At 43.9% G+C, this 16,462-nt stretch overlaps 1 protein-coding gene across 2 annotated transcripts in view; it reads left to right on the top strand.

Moving 5' to 3' along the window:
- Positions 1 to 16,462, top strand: part of ERGIC1 (endoplasmic reticulum-golgi intermediate compartment 1) — a 93,826-nt gene that overhangs the window by 8,383 nt on the left and 68,981 nt on the right. The window lies entirely within an intron of this gene.

A 16,462-nucleotide genomic window follows, 5' to 3' on the forward strand; every position in this document is an offset into this window, starting at 1 on the left:
TCTCTCTTCAATTTTAGTTTGAAATAGTGAGACTTTGAGGCAAGTCATTTGCTCCCCTTCTCCCTGCCATCTGCCCATAGGCCAATCCATGCTTCAGGTAAAATATTTTGGGGATCCTGCTAAAACATTGTTGCAACTTGTAGTGTAGATCTGACTGTAACCATATTTCCTAACCAGAGTGAAGCCTTGGGATTGATACTGATGTTTGGTGTAAATTGGGAGTAACTTCACAGATTAGAACTGGGCCTGTGGACTGTCATAAAATTTAGCCTGGTTGGAGAGCATTGATTAAGTCCCATCCAAATTATAAGCTGTAACTGTCTCCTCTCCCTTGTTGGCATTTTAGAGTGTGCCTAGCACCGTCATAAACTTTTCTTGGAAACTGGGTCAGAAACAGGAACTGCACAGAAAGCCAGATGCTGTGTCTGATCTGAGCTAATCCTGTGGTAATACAATCAGTTTCAAAAGGAAACCAAAGGTACTCCCACTGCCTGTGCCTGAGAAGCACCTCACAGGGCTTGAACACAGTTAGGGTAACTCTTAGCTGTGTGTTTCACCTAAATTTTTTTTTTTAACCCTGCCTGTCCTCATTGCAGCAAAATGTTTGTGACAGAAACATTGCTGTAATAAATGTTCCAACGCAGATAAGCAATGGCTCAGATAGGGAATGTTACCCAACCACAACTCTTAATGTTCCATTGGCTTCAATGGATGGCTGTAGCACAGCAGGTACAGGAGAATAAATTAGAGGTGTGGATTTTGTGGGGAGGCCATAGTGAAATTGAGATCCTATATAACTATCAAATCTTTTTTTTCTGGTAGGTAAGCTGGGACCCCAATACTGGGCCCCAGCTAAGCCTTTTAAAGAAGTTAAAAGATGGTCCAGCTGAACTTGTTTATGTTAATTTAGTGGTTGGTTACCAATCCTCTGTAATTGGAAAAGAATACAAAGATCATAGAAGGGTGCTCAGGAATTAAATTCTAATTGGTCTGGAAGGGAAGAGTGTGGCAGGTAAGAGAACCTTATCTAGTAGCTGCACCTTTTGAGCTTTGTTGCAGGATACTTACTGAGATGCTGCTTGATATACCAGCAGCTAGAAAATATTTGGAGCCATCTTGGTGTCCCTGGGGAAAGGGGTGTGTTGTGGCCTGAAATCTTGCGTATTGGGAATGACATTTGTCCATTCAATATTATCCCATTTTACTTTAGGAATGTGGGGGGACTCTTCAGTGTTTTGCGTGTGTGGCTGGGGTCCCATGGGAGCCACACTGCGGTTTCTTAATTAGGGGAAACTGCAAAGAATGGGGCAGACAATCCCCAAAGCTTGTGGTCATTCCAGTACTTAGATACACCAAGCTAGCCTCAAAACAGCTTCTGTAATACCTTACTGGTTACCCAGAAACCAAACCACAGTTCCCTTAAAGCAACCCAGCCTTACGCCTCCACACGGACACACAAGTCAGATATGATGAGGATTACTGAAAATCTTATTCATCATATAAGAAAGTTCTACCAATCCCAAAGGATCAGACTCATTACCTCCCAAGTTAATGAATATTTCAGATCTTACTCAAGTACATGCTTACAGCCAATTCTTATTAACAAAACTAAAATTTATTAAAAAAGAAAAGAGAGAATTGATTAAAAGATCAGTATGTATACAGACATGAGTACCATTCTGAGATCAGTTTTATAGTAGAGATGATTAGTTTTGTAGTTGCAAAGAGTTCTTTCAGATTAGTCCATAAGTTATAAGTCCAATGTTCATATTCAGTGTGATCCAGATTGGACTGGAGATCTCAGTCTTATGACTCAGGCTTCCCCTGCATAAAGTATCAGGCAAATCTGAGATGAAAGGATTAGGACCAAAGAATCATTTATACAGTTTTCTAGCAGCCTCTTGACCACACAGTCCTTAGGCGAATAATAGGCAATCATAGAGACTCTCTGAAGTAGACCTATTTCCTAAGCATCACTGGTAATTAGCTACATGGATTAACATAAGGCAATTTATCCATTAAGCCTTTTATCACAAACTTTACAGCGAGATATATACAGTGACATTATTTCACCCAAGATTCATCTAAATGTTAATACTCCCTTCGATCTCTGAATCAACAGGTATAGTAATAGACAGGAACTGTCTGTTTACATGGCTAAGTAAACACATACAATTAGTGTCACCTCTAATTCTCTAACAATACAGGTTTGCATTTCAAAGTTCTAGCCTATCTAACATGGAATGGCCCTAATTACCATTTACATACTTTTCTAATGTGTCTCTAAAGGCTGAAGCTGGGTCAATTAGCCTGTGAACTGCTTAGCCCTTTCTGGCTATAGGTCACAGGGTGTATACAGTGAGGCAGCATTGTCTAGTAGTCCTTGGAACAAGGGACAAGGTGTCTGGACTCCTAGGACTCATTCCTGACTCAATCAGCTCTTTGTGGCCTTGGGCAATGAATTTCACCTTTCTGTGCCTCAGTTACCCGATGTCTGAAAGGGACATATTACTTGCAGAGCACCTTTCATTCGAAGTTCTCACAGTTCTTGTCTCTCTGGGGTAAGAAATGTCGTATTTGGCATTGTACGGTAGGAGCATAATCAGTTGTAGGTAGCAGAGCTCTAGCAATTTCCCTGTTTAGTGTGGAGAAATCTTTGTCTCCTTGAGTGGAGTGTGGTTTCTCTGCAAACCATGGCTGTCCAAACCGCATCTACAGATGAATGTTCCTCTGTCTTCCTCACCTCTTAGCATCCCCCACATGTCCCAATCTCCTGATACAATACTTTCCTTCACTGTTTAGGAAGACCATGTGAGGTTAGTACTAGCAACAGCTATATACCACACTTAACATGTTTTCAGTTCTAGTGTGGTACTGATGCTTTCTTACTTGATCAGATTTTGTTTCATGGCATTGTAGAGTGCAGGACAGCAGTGGAATCTAACAATTTTTAGTCTTGGCTCCTAAACACCAAGTGGACATCCTGCCTGTTGGTTGTGTTAATTGCTTCACTTAGAATTACGTTCTCTCTTGCTTTCAGTCCAGCAGTGGGTTTGGTTCCTTTTAAATACCAGTCCCCTTACTTGGACATTTTTTCTTCATTACATTTTTTCTCCTGTTTTGATGAAGCACAGTGTGATTTGCTCACTTTATTTAAAAAAAAAAAAACGGAAAAAAAACCCCTCTCCTTCACACTCTGCCATCCCTCATTTTGACATTGTATTCTCACTGCCTAAAAGGAAAAGAAAATCACTCCTTGGCATGAATCCACAGCCATGTCTTTCTCGGTCTACAAATACTGTCTCCCTCCTAATTTCCACTGAAATATAGTTGTGCTTAATATATTTTTTCCTTTGAAATTATGTGTTCTACTGCTTCCTCTTAGCCCTCTCTTTTCCATTCTTTCCAACCTCTGAAACAATTTGTTCAGTTGGCACATTTCAATGACAGTGATTTATTTGATATTGCTGAAAGATGGAGAGCAACCCACACAAGCGCTGGAAGACCAAGATCTCCAAACTCATAACATAATACAGTTGGCAAATAAGGCATAATACAGAATAATATGACTGGTGGGAGGAGCAGGGGTAGGAGAACTAGGTTCTTGGCAAAGAAGTCAGTTCAGTAAAGGAACAGAGAATTTGCTTAGCTTTTTGCACCCTCTTACTGAAGTGTTCAAGTGGTGGTGAATGTATCTTTGTTCTAAAAGTAACTTGTTTGGTTTTGTATATTTTTTTCTATAGGCAGATGTATCTAGGACAGTGGTCTCCAACCTTTTTACGCCCAAGATCGCTTTTTGAATTTAAGGGCAACCCAGGATCTACCCGGCCCCTTCCCCAAAGCATCCCCTCTCACTTGCTCTCTCCCCCCCACTCACTTTCACTGGGCTGGGGTAGGGGCTTGGGAGGGGGGTGCAGGCTCTGGGCTGGAACTGAGGGGTTCTCAGTGTGGGAGGGGGCTTTGGGCTGAGCCTGGGGCAGTGGTTTGGGGGGCAGGAGGGGGGCTCTGGTCTGGGGCAGTGTGTTGGGGTGCAGGAAGGGGTACACAGTGCTGGCTCTGGGAGGGGGATCAGGACTGGGCAGGGTGTTGGAGTGCAGGAGGGGGTATGGGGTGCTGGCTCTGGGAGGGGGGTCGAGGCTGGGGTTGGGGGTGCTGGCTCCAGGAGGGGGCTCAGGTCTGGCAATTGGGGTTCGGCCTCCTGCAGCACTTACCTCTGGCAGCTCCCAGTTGGTGGTGCAGTGTGGCTGCTGTTAAGGCAGGGCCCCACGCCACTCACGGAAGTGGCCAACGCGCCCCTGTGCCCCCTGGGGGGGTGGTGACATGTGGCTCTGCACGCTGCCTGTCTCTGCAAGCACTGCCCCTGCAGCTCCCATTGGCCACAGCTCCCTGTTCCTGGCCAATGGGAGCTTTGGGGGCGGTGCTTGCAGGCAGGAGCAGTGCGCAAAGGGAGACTCCTTGTCTGCCTGCCCCCAGGGCCATGCTGGCCACTTCCAGGAGTGGCATGGGGCCAGGGCAGGCAGGGAGCCTGTCTTAGCAGCAGCCTCGCTGTGCCACCAGAGATTGCGATCGACCGGCTGGTGACCTCTGTTCTAGGAGTTCTGTATGAAGATAACCTGCACCCAATGTCTATCTAAATAATGGCACTGCAGTCTGGGTACCACCATACTATGTAAGCACCCACACTACTGCCAAGAGTGTTTCTGATGTCCTCTCCTCCCTGTTCCCTTACAGTCCAGTTATCTACAGGCTGAACTTGTAATGAATGTACTGTCTGTATTAAAACGGAATGTGCCAGTCCTATATAGTGTTAACCTCATTAGCTTGTTCTCGGTACTCCTCCTTGTTTGAGAAACTTCCTCTGTTTTAATGTGTCTTTGGAATCAGAATTAAGAGGAAGGGACTGGCTGGCAGAGAAATCTATTCCTGTCCTTTACCCCAGACCTAAAAGTGCAAAGAGCTATCAGATCAAAGAGGAAGGGCACAGTTGAGAAGTGGTGAGGTGGCAGGAGTGTGTGTATTGTGTAGGTGACTTGTCTTGTGCCAGTACCAACCTCATCTATTTTTAAAACAAACAAGTTAATTTAAAACTACATTAAACCCTCCACCTCCCTGAATTTTCCAGTACATATTGGAACTTGCTTCAAGCAGTTCAGAATAAACTGTTTTCACTGTGTAATTCTGAAACTGAAAAAAGATAATTCTTCTAAAACTGGCCTTCTGAAGTACATATTTAATGCAGTATTGTAAATAAGCCCAGTTGGTTGCTTAAGATATCTGCATCTTATCAACTGTTATACAGGTGCTGATCTCATAATGTGTTTTAATAACTTGCTGGTGTTTTTAATAAGCAACTTATTCATTCTGCTTTGAATGGGTGTTTGTCCATCTTCACTCAAATATTCAGGGCCAGACTCTGTCTGTGCCTAGTTTGCATGTGTAAATTTTGATTTACAGGAACATGCAGTTTAGCTTACACCCTTTTGAAAACTGGACCTCTATTCAGGAAAGCATCCCTGTTCACGATGGCATTTATGGTTAATGCATATGTTTAAGTGCTGTCATGAATCAAGGCCACGGCTCTTAAAGTGCATGTATCAGGGGGTTTTCACAAACTCCTTGAGTTTCCCTAGTAAAGACCTTCCAAAGTATATATTTAAAAAAATAAACCTTTGATCTTAGACATTTAGCACTTATGGAGCTTTTCATTTGTAGATCTCAGAGCACTTTACCAATATAGATAAGTACACCTCTACCCTGATATAACGCAACCTGATATAACACAAATTCGAATATAACGTGGTAAAGCAGTGCTCCGGCGGATCAAAGCAAGTTTGATATAACGTGGTTTCACGTACAACGCGGTAAGATTTTTTTGGCTCCTGAGAACAGCGTTTTATATCGGGGTAGAGGTGTGTTGTTAGCCCCACTCTACAGGTGGAGAAAGTGAAGAACAAAGGTTAAGTGACTTGACCAAAATCACACAGTGAATCAGTGCTGGGAATAGAATAGAATCAGATCTACTAACTTCTAGTCCTTCATCGTAACCACAGGACCACACTCCCTTTATATGTTCCAACATCTCTCCTGACCACCTCTCCCCTCCCATTAGATGGGAAATATGGAAACTGTTGTCTAAACAAAGAGAAGTAGTTAGTAAGAACAAGGAACTCCCGAGTTCTTATTCTGGGTCTGCTACTGATTTCCTGTGTAATATTGGGCAAGTCCCTTAACCTCTCTGTCTGTTTCCTCATCTATAAAATGGGGATGGTAACATTTGCCAACTTCATTGCAGGAAGAATAATTATATTTATCAAGCATTATATTAGAAGTGCAAGGTGTTCTGCCCTGTATGTCAGAGCTGATAGCTGACTTTGGATAGGAAACAACGGAACTTCCTGGAAACAAAGGATCTCAAAATAAAATCTTAAATTACTATTTTCCTAAAGAATGGAAAAAGTGGTTTGTACAGCTATAGCTTACCTTTGGCACACAGTTTAAACTAAGTCAATAGGCTAAGGCATTTGTCTTTTTCCTCTCTGCTTTTTGTAAGAGAATTCAGTACTGTTGAAAGGTATGTTCTGGGTTTTTAACAGCTCTGGCGAGTGAAATCCTAGATCTATCCCCAGAATAGGTACAACATGGATAGCAATAGTTTGGGGGGAAAAATAGACAACTAAACCATTTTCCCCCATTAACATTTTGTTTGTATTTAAAGCAGAGGTAGGCAACCTATGGCACGTGTGCCGAAGGCGGCATGCGAGCTGATTTTCAGTGGCACTCACGCTGCCCAGGTCCTGGTCACTGGTCCGGGGGGCTCTGCATTTTAATTTAATTTTAAATGAAGCTTCTTAAACATTTTAAAAACCTTATTTACTTTACATACAACAATAGTTTAGTTATATATTATATAGACTTATAGAAAGAGACCTTCTAAAAACATTAAAATGTATTACCGGCACGCGAAACCTTAAATTAGAGTGAATAAATGAAGACTCGGCACACCACCTCTGAAAGGTTGTCAACCCCTGATTTAAAGAGACCCCTTCAACTTGAAATTTAACCATTAAAAAAAAAAAAGACACTACACCACTAACCCTCCCTGAGAAATGTGGGGTTTTTTTTTGTTTTTTTTACAATCACACTTTTTTTCCCCCTCTTCCCCATTTGCTATGTGAAACACCCAAATGAGGGGGGAAAAGTAACCTTAACCCTACCCAGACTGCTTTAAAATTCACGAAGTAAAGAAACTGGAAAAATAGTAACCTTTTCTCTAATCTGAGTCACTGTGACTTTAGATACGGCTTGCAGCAATAGTAGACAAAAAACAACAAAAAAATGACACCCCCCCCCCAAATCAAAACTTCAGAAGTGTGTCTGTTTTTTTCTTTAAATTGATCCTGAAAGTTCATGTTTCAGGGTTTCTGCTGGCCACCTGTAGGGGTAAGGAAGAGATTTTTTTTTTTTTTTTTTTAAAGTCTTTCCTCTGAAGCATCACGGATGGCCATGGCTAGATACAGGACATTGGACAGGGAGCACTCTAAGGTGGCACCAAACATACTCTCTTTCTCAGGTGCTTGGCTAGCTTGATCGTGCTCATATACATGGGGTTGAGAAGGAATTTCCCCCCTGGTCAGAATGGCAGCGACACTGGGGGTTTTTCACCTTCCTTTGCTGCGTGTGGGTGCAGGGCACCTGCCAGAATTATCTGGGTATAGTTCACATAACCATTTCCGTTCCATTACGGGGGCTTCGGGCATTGGTGCATCTCAGTCCCTTTTGTTCTCTGCCTGTGACACGTAATAATTTCATCTCCCGTGGGTTGTAACACTTTGGTCTAATTTTGGTTGTTGGGTTTAGTGTGTGGGTGCTGGGTGGTGTTGGTGGCATGATACAGGAGGTCAGACTAGATGATCTGAGGGTCCCTTTTGGCCTTAAATTCTATGATTCAGATTGCACTGTGCTTGTGCATGGTAATCTCAACGTGAATTGGACACAACCGTTCTGATTGTTTTACCTTTTCCTTTTCCCTCAGGTTGGACAGTCATCCTAAATGTTGAAAAGTAAATAAGGTTGTTTTTAACATTTGTTTTTAGTAATAATAATGGTAAGAAATTTACTTTTTAAAAACATTTTACCTGACACTCTCCTCCTTTTTGTAAGAAGCTGCTAGGGAAGTAAAAAGGGAAGGCTGTACACCCATAGCCCTCCCCCAGCCCCGCATACCCACAGCGCCCCCTGGGCAGCGCCCCCCCCCCAGCACTTGCAGCTCCCCCTGAACTGCCCTCACCCCCCGGGCTGCCACTCCCCCAGCACCTGTGGCGCCACCTGGGCTGCCCCCACGAGCACCCGCGTCACTCCCAAGATTTAATCAGGGGTATAATACAAATTATGGACAGGTCCCGGGCCGTGAATTTTTGTTTACTGCAGTGGCCTGTCCATGACTTTTACTAAAAATACCCATGACTAAAACGTAGTCTTAGCTATAAGCCATTCAAGATGGCCACCTGTGGCAGAGTGTGTAGCAGCCCTGTTATTCATTGGGCATTGATGGGACTAGCATTGTCTAGCATTCAAGGACTGTTCGCCCACCATTACTGCCAAAGCAAAGATGAATTGTCCCAAAGTCATTGTTTCAGAGCAGTGACCCTAGGAAATGAAAGAACGGTTGGTGGTTCTTCACAACTTGTTTTTCTAGCCCTGCATAGTGTGGCTTGCTTTGTGTGGTAAAATCTGCTCTCCTAGGAGCACTAGAAGGTTTATGTGTATGTTCTTGTTCCTCTTTCATGTCTCCCTTTATATAGTTTTTCTAGAACTCTGTAATTTCTCATCCATTTTTTTGTGTTTTGTTTCATTTTTTGGTGTCTTGGCAGAGGAGGTAGTTGTAATGGTGGAACGTGAGGCACCTGCACACCCCCTCCTTTCATGGAGTTATGCCATGAAAATCTGCTTTGCTCTTTCATATTCCCTAGAAGAAATGGGGGGAAGGGGGAAACAAGTGTGCACGTGTGTTGTGTGTGCACATGCATTTGTGTACACATGCCCCCCACTGACCATCTTGCATGCTGAACTACCTGGCAAAACATTTAGGGTATGGCTACACTTACGGTTTGCAGCGCTGGTAGTTTGCAGCGCTGGTCATCCAGCTGTGCAGGGCCAGCGCTGGTGTGTGGCCACACTCACAGCTACCAGCGCTGGTGTGTGGCCACACTTGATGACCAGCGCTGCAGCACCAGCGCTGGAATCCTTATTCCCCATGCCGAGTGAGATGTACGGCCAGCGCTGCAGCCAGGGAGTTGCAGCGCTGGAAGTGCCCTGCAGGTGTGGCCACTTACTAATTGCAGCGCTGGTGGAGGCTTTCCAGCGCTGCAAATCGCCAGTGTAGCCATACCCTTAGTGAAGGGCATTTTTCTTTGAATTTAAATGGTGGTGAGCATTCCTCCCTTCGTATCTCAAGTTGTTGAGGAGCTAGAGGTAGGCTTTTAACTCATGCTCCTTCATGCTTCCAATTCCTATAATACTTTACTTTATTCCCTGACTGTCCTTTGTTTCTCGGTCCTGTTATGACTTTCTCTGTGCCCAGGTAGCTGATGTACCATAGGGGTACAAATGCTGTTCAGTAAATCAGCTAGCAGATACAGAATGGAGGCCCCAGAAATACCATTGGGAGTTAGGAAGAAGGGCGTGCCTCTCACACCAACTCTGCCATCAGTATGACTGTCCCCAGCTGTAACTCCCTGAGACTGAAAAAGGCCCCCTCTTAAACTCAGGCCTACTGTGATTCCATGAAGCATGTAGAAGGTGGAAAAAAATATAGTCAGTCCTTTCCTCTCCTCTCCTCTGCCCCCTAAATCAGGGGTGGGCAAACTGCAGGCTGGATCCGGCCCACGACCTGTTTTAAGCCGGCCCGCGAGCTGCACCATGCGGCTTGGTCCTGCTTGGCACTCCACCTGGGGCACAGGGTTGGGGCCTGCACCGTGCGGCTCCCGGAAGCCACGGTATGACCCTGCTCTGGCTCCTATGTGCTCCAATGGGAGCTGCAGGGGCAGTGCTTGCGGATGGGGCAGTGTGCAGAGCCACCTGGCCGTGCCTCCGCATAGGAGCTGGAAAAGGGACATGCCGCTGCTTCCGGGAACCGCTAGAGGTAAGCGCCACTCAGAGCCTGCATCCATTGAGTCTCTCGCCATGCCCCACCCCCTGGACCCACCCCCGATACCCCTCCCGCTCTCCAAACCCCTCGACTGCAGCCCGGAGCACCCTCCTGCATCCCAAACCTCTCATCCCCAACCCCACCCTAAAGCCTGTACCCCCAGCCAGAGCCTGCACCCATTCCTGCAACTCTGCCCCAGCCCTGATCCCCCTTCTGCCCTCCAAATCCCTTGGTCCCAGCCCAGAGCATCCTCCTACACCCCAAACTCCTCATCTCCAGCCCCACCCCAGACCCTGCACACCCTCCCACACCGCAACCCCAATTTCATGAGCGTTCATGGCCCACCATACAATTTCTATTTCCTGATGTGGCCCTCGGGCCAAAAAGTTTGCCCACCCCAGCCATAGATACACTGAAGTTTGGAGGGAGGAGGAAACTTCTCAAGGAAACTTGGTGACGACTCTAATCTCCTCCATACAACGTCCAGCCTTTGATAAACCCCTTTCTGGAAATAGAATTATAAATGGCACCTTTAGCCTACAAATCATTCTGACTTAATCTGGCCCAAATTTATAGTCATTTTTTTTCTCTGTGCTCCCCTGTCTCCAATCCTCAAATTATTAGTTGTATGTTTATGCAAAATGAGCTGGTGGATTCTAAATTCCAAATGGACAGGTATCCACACAAACAGGCGGCACCTTGGTAGGAAGTCTGAACAGAAGCAGAGATTGAATGAGCCATGGTCTGTGAATTCCTTTCTTGGCGCTAGAGGTGCTCCCTCCAGAAAAATATTGAGGTGGTGGTGGCTGTGTAGGCGCAGCCTGTTCTTTAGACAAATGGAGAACTTGTTTCTGTAGGGCCATCATTTTAGCTCACTTCACCTGAACAGAAATCCTCCTGAACTAATATTCTTATAAATGCTTTCTAAATTGGGATTGTGGTTGCTCAGTTTTCCCTCAAAAACAGCCTGTGTGTTACATAGGGTAAGCACTATTCACCTTACATAGCACATGTGATTTCCCTACAAGGTCGCATTTTTCATCTTAATAGTGCCTGCTTGCAGCTCTTGGGTTACAGATATAGATGTCTGACTTAATGAATTGCTAGTGCATGTTCTGTATCGTGAAATGGCAAATATAAAAATAGGAACTACTACACTGATCTTGGGAGAGTTGGTTAGTTGTCCTGGTTGGGTGTATGACATCTGGATTGATTGACCCAACTCCGCTTTCTGAGTGACACCCTCATGATACAACAGTGCAACAGAAATGCCCAAGGAAGGAGGCAGAGACAGCAGTTGGCGAGGATGGTGCATTGGGTGAAGGGGAGGCTGACAAACTCCAAGATCCTGTTTTTTCTTGTTTTGAGGCTAAATTCATCCTCTTACTTAATTTTAAAAGATGATTTGTGTCTTTTCCATGACAGCTGAATAGAAATAGTTTCTTGGTCGAGTTCACCAGCAGTTGTTGAGCTTTGTTCTTACGCAGTTGTTACATGAATAATTACAGATGGTTTTGTAGTCTCAAAGGATGTGATCTAAAAACTAATTATAAACAAGCCAAAGGTTAGGTTTCAGAGTAGCAGCCGTGTTATCTGTATCTGCAAAAAGAACAGGAGTACTTGTGGCACCTTAGAGACTAACACATTTATTTGAGCATAAGCTTTCGTGGGCTACAGCCCACCTCATCGGATGCATAGAATGGAACATATAGTAAGGAGATATATATACACATACAGAGAACATGAAAAGGTGGGAGTTGCCCTATCAACTCTAAGAGGCTAATTAATTAAGATGAGCAATTATCATCAAGAGGGGAAAAAAAACTTTTGTAGTGATAATCAAGATGGCCAGTTTGACAAGAAGGTGTGAGGATACTTAACATGGGGAAATAGATTCAATGTGTGTAATGGCTCAGCCATTCCCAGTCTCTCTCCAAGCCTAAACTGATGGTATCTAGTTTACATATTAATTCAATTTGAGCAGTTTCTCGTTGGAGTCTGTTTTTGAAGCTTTTCTGTTGCAAGATTGCCACCTTTAAATCTGTTACTGAATGGCCAGAGAGGTTGAAGTGTTCTCCTACTGGTTTTTGAATGTTATGATTCCTTATGTCAGATTTGTGTCCATTTATTTTGCGTGGAGACTGTCTGGTTTGGCCAATGTACATGGCAGAGGGACATTGCTGGCACATGATGGCATATATCACATTGGTAGAGGTTACTGGTGAGTATTTGCTTCAGGTTGGGGGGCTGTCTGTAAGCGAGGACAGGTCTGTCTCCCAAGATCTGTCAGAGTGAGGGAACATATTTCAGGATAGGTTGTAGATTTTTGATGATGCACTGGAGAGGTTTTAGTTGGGGGCTGAAGGTGACGGCTAATGGCGTTCTGTTACTTTCTTCATTGAGCCTGTCCTGTAGTAGGTGACTTCTGGGTACTCTTCTGGCTCTGTCAATCTGTTTTTTCACTTCAGCAGGTAGGTTATTGTAGTTTTAAGAATGCTTGATAGAGATCTTGTAGGTGTTTGTCTCTGTCTGAGGGATTGGAGCAAATGCGGTTGTATCTTGGGGCTTGGCTGTAGACAATGGATCGTGTGGTGTGTCCTGGATGGAAGCTGGAGGTATGTAGGTAAGTATAGCGGTCACTAGGTTTCTGGTATAGCGGGTATTTATGTGACCAAAAGAATACTGACCAGTATGTTTTAATGAGTGAGCTCTCTGTAAGAAATGAGCATGCTCCCTGTCATGTCAGCCAGGCAGTGGCATATGCCTAGATGCATTTTTATCATTCAAACATTTTGTAAAAAGGAAACATTACACTCAAGCCTTGCTGGATTCTTGATATATGAGATCTGTGGAAAAATACTGTTTGGTTCAGCTCTTTTTGGTTTGCAGCGAGGCTCTTGGTGTTGGAGGTTTCTCCCTTAATCTGACTGTCAAGGATGGACATGAATACATAAACATGCACACACATCTTCTGTGGTTTGCAGGAAAGATTTGACAGGGTGAGGGGGCAATAGAGAAAAAACAGTATTTGAGATGGATGCATTACCCAGTTCTATTCAACAGACTACTGCTAGCACAGTTGTACTGTATACCTTTTCATCTTTCTTTGGTTCCATGAATCTGGATTCTTTGGTTCCATAGAGCTGAATCTTCTTTCTTGGTATGAAGGTCTGTCAAAAATCCAGTCCAAATGCCCTTGAGTGCTTCTAAAGGGAGAAAAACTGTCTGGTTTGTAAGCAAAAAGGAAACTGCCAGTTTAGGTGAAAGGAACACGTGACAATTTAAAAAACACATTTAAAATGTAATATTAATAGGTGAAACAAGAACTAAAGTTACTAGAACTAAAGTAGATGGAAATATTTTTATATTAAATTTTACATTATGCAATTGATAAAGTGATTGATAAAGTGGTGGGGAGGGATAGCTCAGTGGTTTGAGCATTGGCCTGCTAAACCCAGGGTTGTGAGCTCACTCCTTTAGAGGTCTGGGGTAAAAATCTGTCTGGGGATTGGTCCTGCTTTGAGTTGGACTAGATGACCTCCTGAGGTCCCTTCCAACCCTGTGATTCTGTGATTATGTTTTGTCAGATTTATTGCGTTTCTCCTTTTTATAATAACATCCCCTGTTGGTGTGGCTCTTTCACACAGCTACAGAGTTGCATTTGTGTGTGTCTCTGTCCGACCGTTCCCTCAAATGTCTGTAAGGCGACAAAAAAGGGCCAGGGGATCCGAGGGCAAATACCTGTTTCACCTGAAACTATTTGTAATCATACTTCTTGTTTTAAGTGACAAGATTTCAAGCTGATTGTGTCCCACATAGGCTTTGTTTAACAAAATCTACTTCATGTATGTTGAGTTCATTGAAACCTTCTCTTTTGCAATGTTATGAACCTACACAGGAGCAGAGCTGTGCCAGCTATTTCTGAAAAAAGTTGTAAATAGCACAGTTCCATCCAGGGGTAAGGGCCTAAAAGCAACCAGGTTCTGAAAATGGCTTTAACCAAATTGTGCCCCCCTCCATGCTGGCAACAAAATTGCGCTTGGATGAAACTTTTTAAAGCCGGTTTCCTAACCTGGTTTTTGTTTTGTTTGTTTGTTTTGTTTTGTTTTTTATCCTGGATAGTATGGCCTAAAGATTCAGTGACAGCAAGCATGCCAGGTTTTGGAGCTTGCTTTCTCGGTGTATAAATGGTCCTGTGATATGAGAACGTTTGTGAATGAGTTCAGAAAATGCAGTGCTCTTCTTGCTCTTGTTCCCCGTCCCACTGCGTAGGGGTGAAATAATCCTGTGCAGACAATACTGTGTGGTTCTGTGATGTGGGGGAGCCCCAGGGGCCTCCCATTAGGAAATGCCAATAACCAGCCCTAGAGAGGTCTGAGTTCTGTCATGACAGACTGTAGTGCCCTTGCAGTGTGTGGGCTCGATGACTCTTCAGCTTCCCTCTTGAGTGCAGATGTGTCACTGTGAAGTGGGTTTTCCACCACCCTCATTACACACTTCACTACAGTGAGCTGCGTGACTCCCGCCTGATGTTTGAGCACTTCTATCCAGGAAGGAGGCTCAGCATGACTAGCATAGAGTCGTGTCTCTTTTTATTTAAAAAACCTTATTCTGGGTGTGTTGCAGCTGTCGTCCCCACCACCACCACCACTACCTTGTTGACCACCAACATCCCCTCTCCCTGAGCAGGAGCCTATCCTTGACTCAGTATAGTTTATTCTACCCAGGGAGGATGCAAGAGGACTGAGAATATTCCTGAACCAGAAATCTTTTGGGGCAGTTCAAAGTATTACGTGTCAGTTTTTTCCCTTACCAGGTTTTATCCTATTTTTCTGTTTATTCCTCTGGAGGCCTTATATATATTGAGCTAGCGGAATTAATTTTTTATTTTTTGTAAATTTGATGGTTAATTATTGATTTCTATTTTTAACCTTAGTTTTTTTTTCTGATTTTTATCTTTAAATAAACTTTCACAGTGGTGCAGCAGGGGGCTCTCTGCATGGCCAAAGGGTCTGTGACACCTGATTCCTGCAGGCGCAAAGTGAGGGCCCTGGCTTGGCAGAGCAGAGACCCCTGGCCAAGACTGTGAGAAGGAGGATGCGCCTCCTGCTGCATGGGAGGCCACTCCACTGCTGAACGGCCCTTTCCTGGGGATGGCCCCGGAGCTCCCAGCTGGTGAGCCAGTGACCAGGGCTGCAGATGGGGCCAGTGATGCTGTCACGGGGCCAGTGAAGCTGGATCCCTGCAGGCTCTAGAGCACCTGCCAACTGTTACCAATAGACTTTTTTCATCTATTTCAGTGTCAGGTGAAATCAATCTTTACCAATCACTAGTTATTTAAATTAAATCTATATTGCAGAACCAGGGGTTGTGATGGAAGGGACATAGCTCCCTACCCGGGATGAGTGGGTAGCTCTCTGCCAGCACCAGGCCTCAAGAACACAGCATGCATGGCGGAATACAAACGCCTACAGTGTTGTTCTGCACTGTCTGTACAACAGTGTGCAGCCTAATGAAAATGTGGGGGCAGCCTGAATTTGATACTGAAATATCCTAACCTAGGGAATATTGTAATGCTTGTATTATCCATTTTCATACCTTAATTCAATAAAATCCTCAGTTTTTTGAACTCTACTTTAATTTCCAGTTTGACTTGGTCAACAACATGTTTAGCTCAAATATTATTTGAAAGCAAATTTTGTAAAATCTGTGATACTAGAAAGTTAAGAGTTAATTGCTAAAGAAATTCACAGATTGATTCAGCAAATGTCACCTTTTTCGTGTTTACAGACTGATCCCAAGGTTACTGATTATTCTAAATTGTTATTTTTCACTCTGTGCTAGTGTGGGCTTTGAGAGTGACAAGAGACACCAGGAATTAGTGACCTGCTTAACTATGAATATAGCTGCTGCACACAGTCGTACTTTTTTCTCTGTCCTACGGTACTCGTGCCCAAAATTGTCTGAACATTTTCACCCAGAGGATAGTTAACACACACATTAGGTGATGTCTAGGGATTATTAACATTCAACTAATTAACAGGGACACTGACTTAAAAATCCTTACAAATACCACCTTTGTTTATTAAAACGGAAAGACTTCACAAATCTATTATTTGACTGTGCATTTGCATTCCCTTCACTTCACCCAATTAAAAGAGACTAGTCCGTTTTACTTTCAGGTACTCCTGCACTAGCATGGTGGTATGGTGCTTGGGCTGCAGTTGTCGTGGGGGAATGTATGTTGTTTAAACTTTCTAGTAAAAGAAGAATAAAATAAACATTTTTCATGGTGTGAAGTTTTGTAAAAAGCTT

The sequence above is a fragment of the Mauremys mutica genome, chromosome 8 (assembly GCF_020497125.1).
Source record: "Mauremys mutica isolate MM-2020 ecotype Southern chromosome 8, ASM2049712v1, whole genome shotgun sequence".
NCBI classification, from domain to species: domain Eukaryota; kingdom Metazoa; phylum Chordata; order Testudines; family Geoemydidae; genus Mauremys; species Mauremys mutica.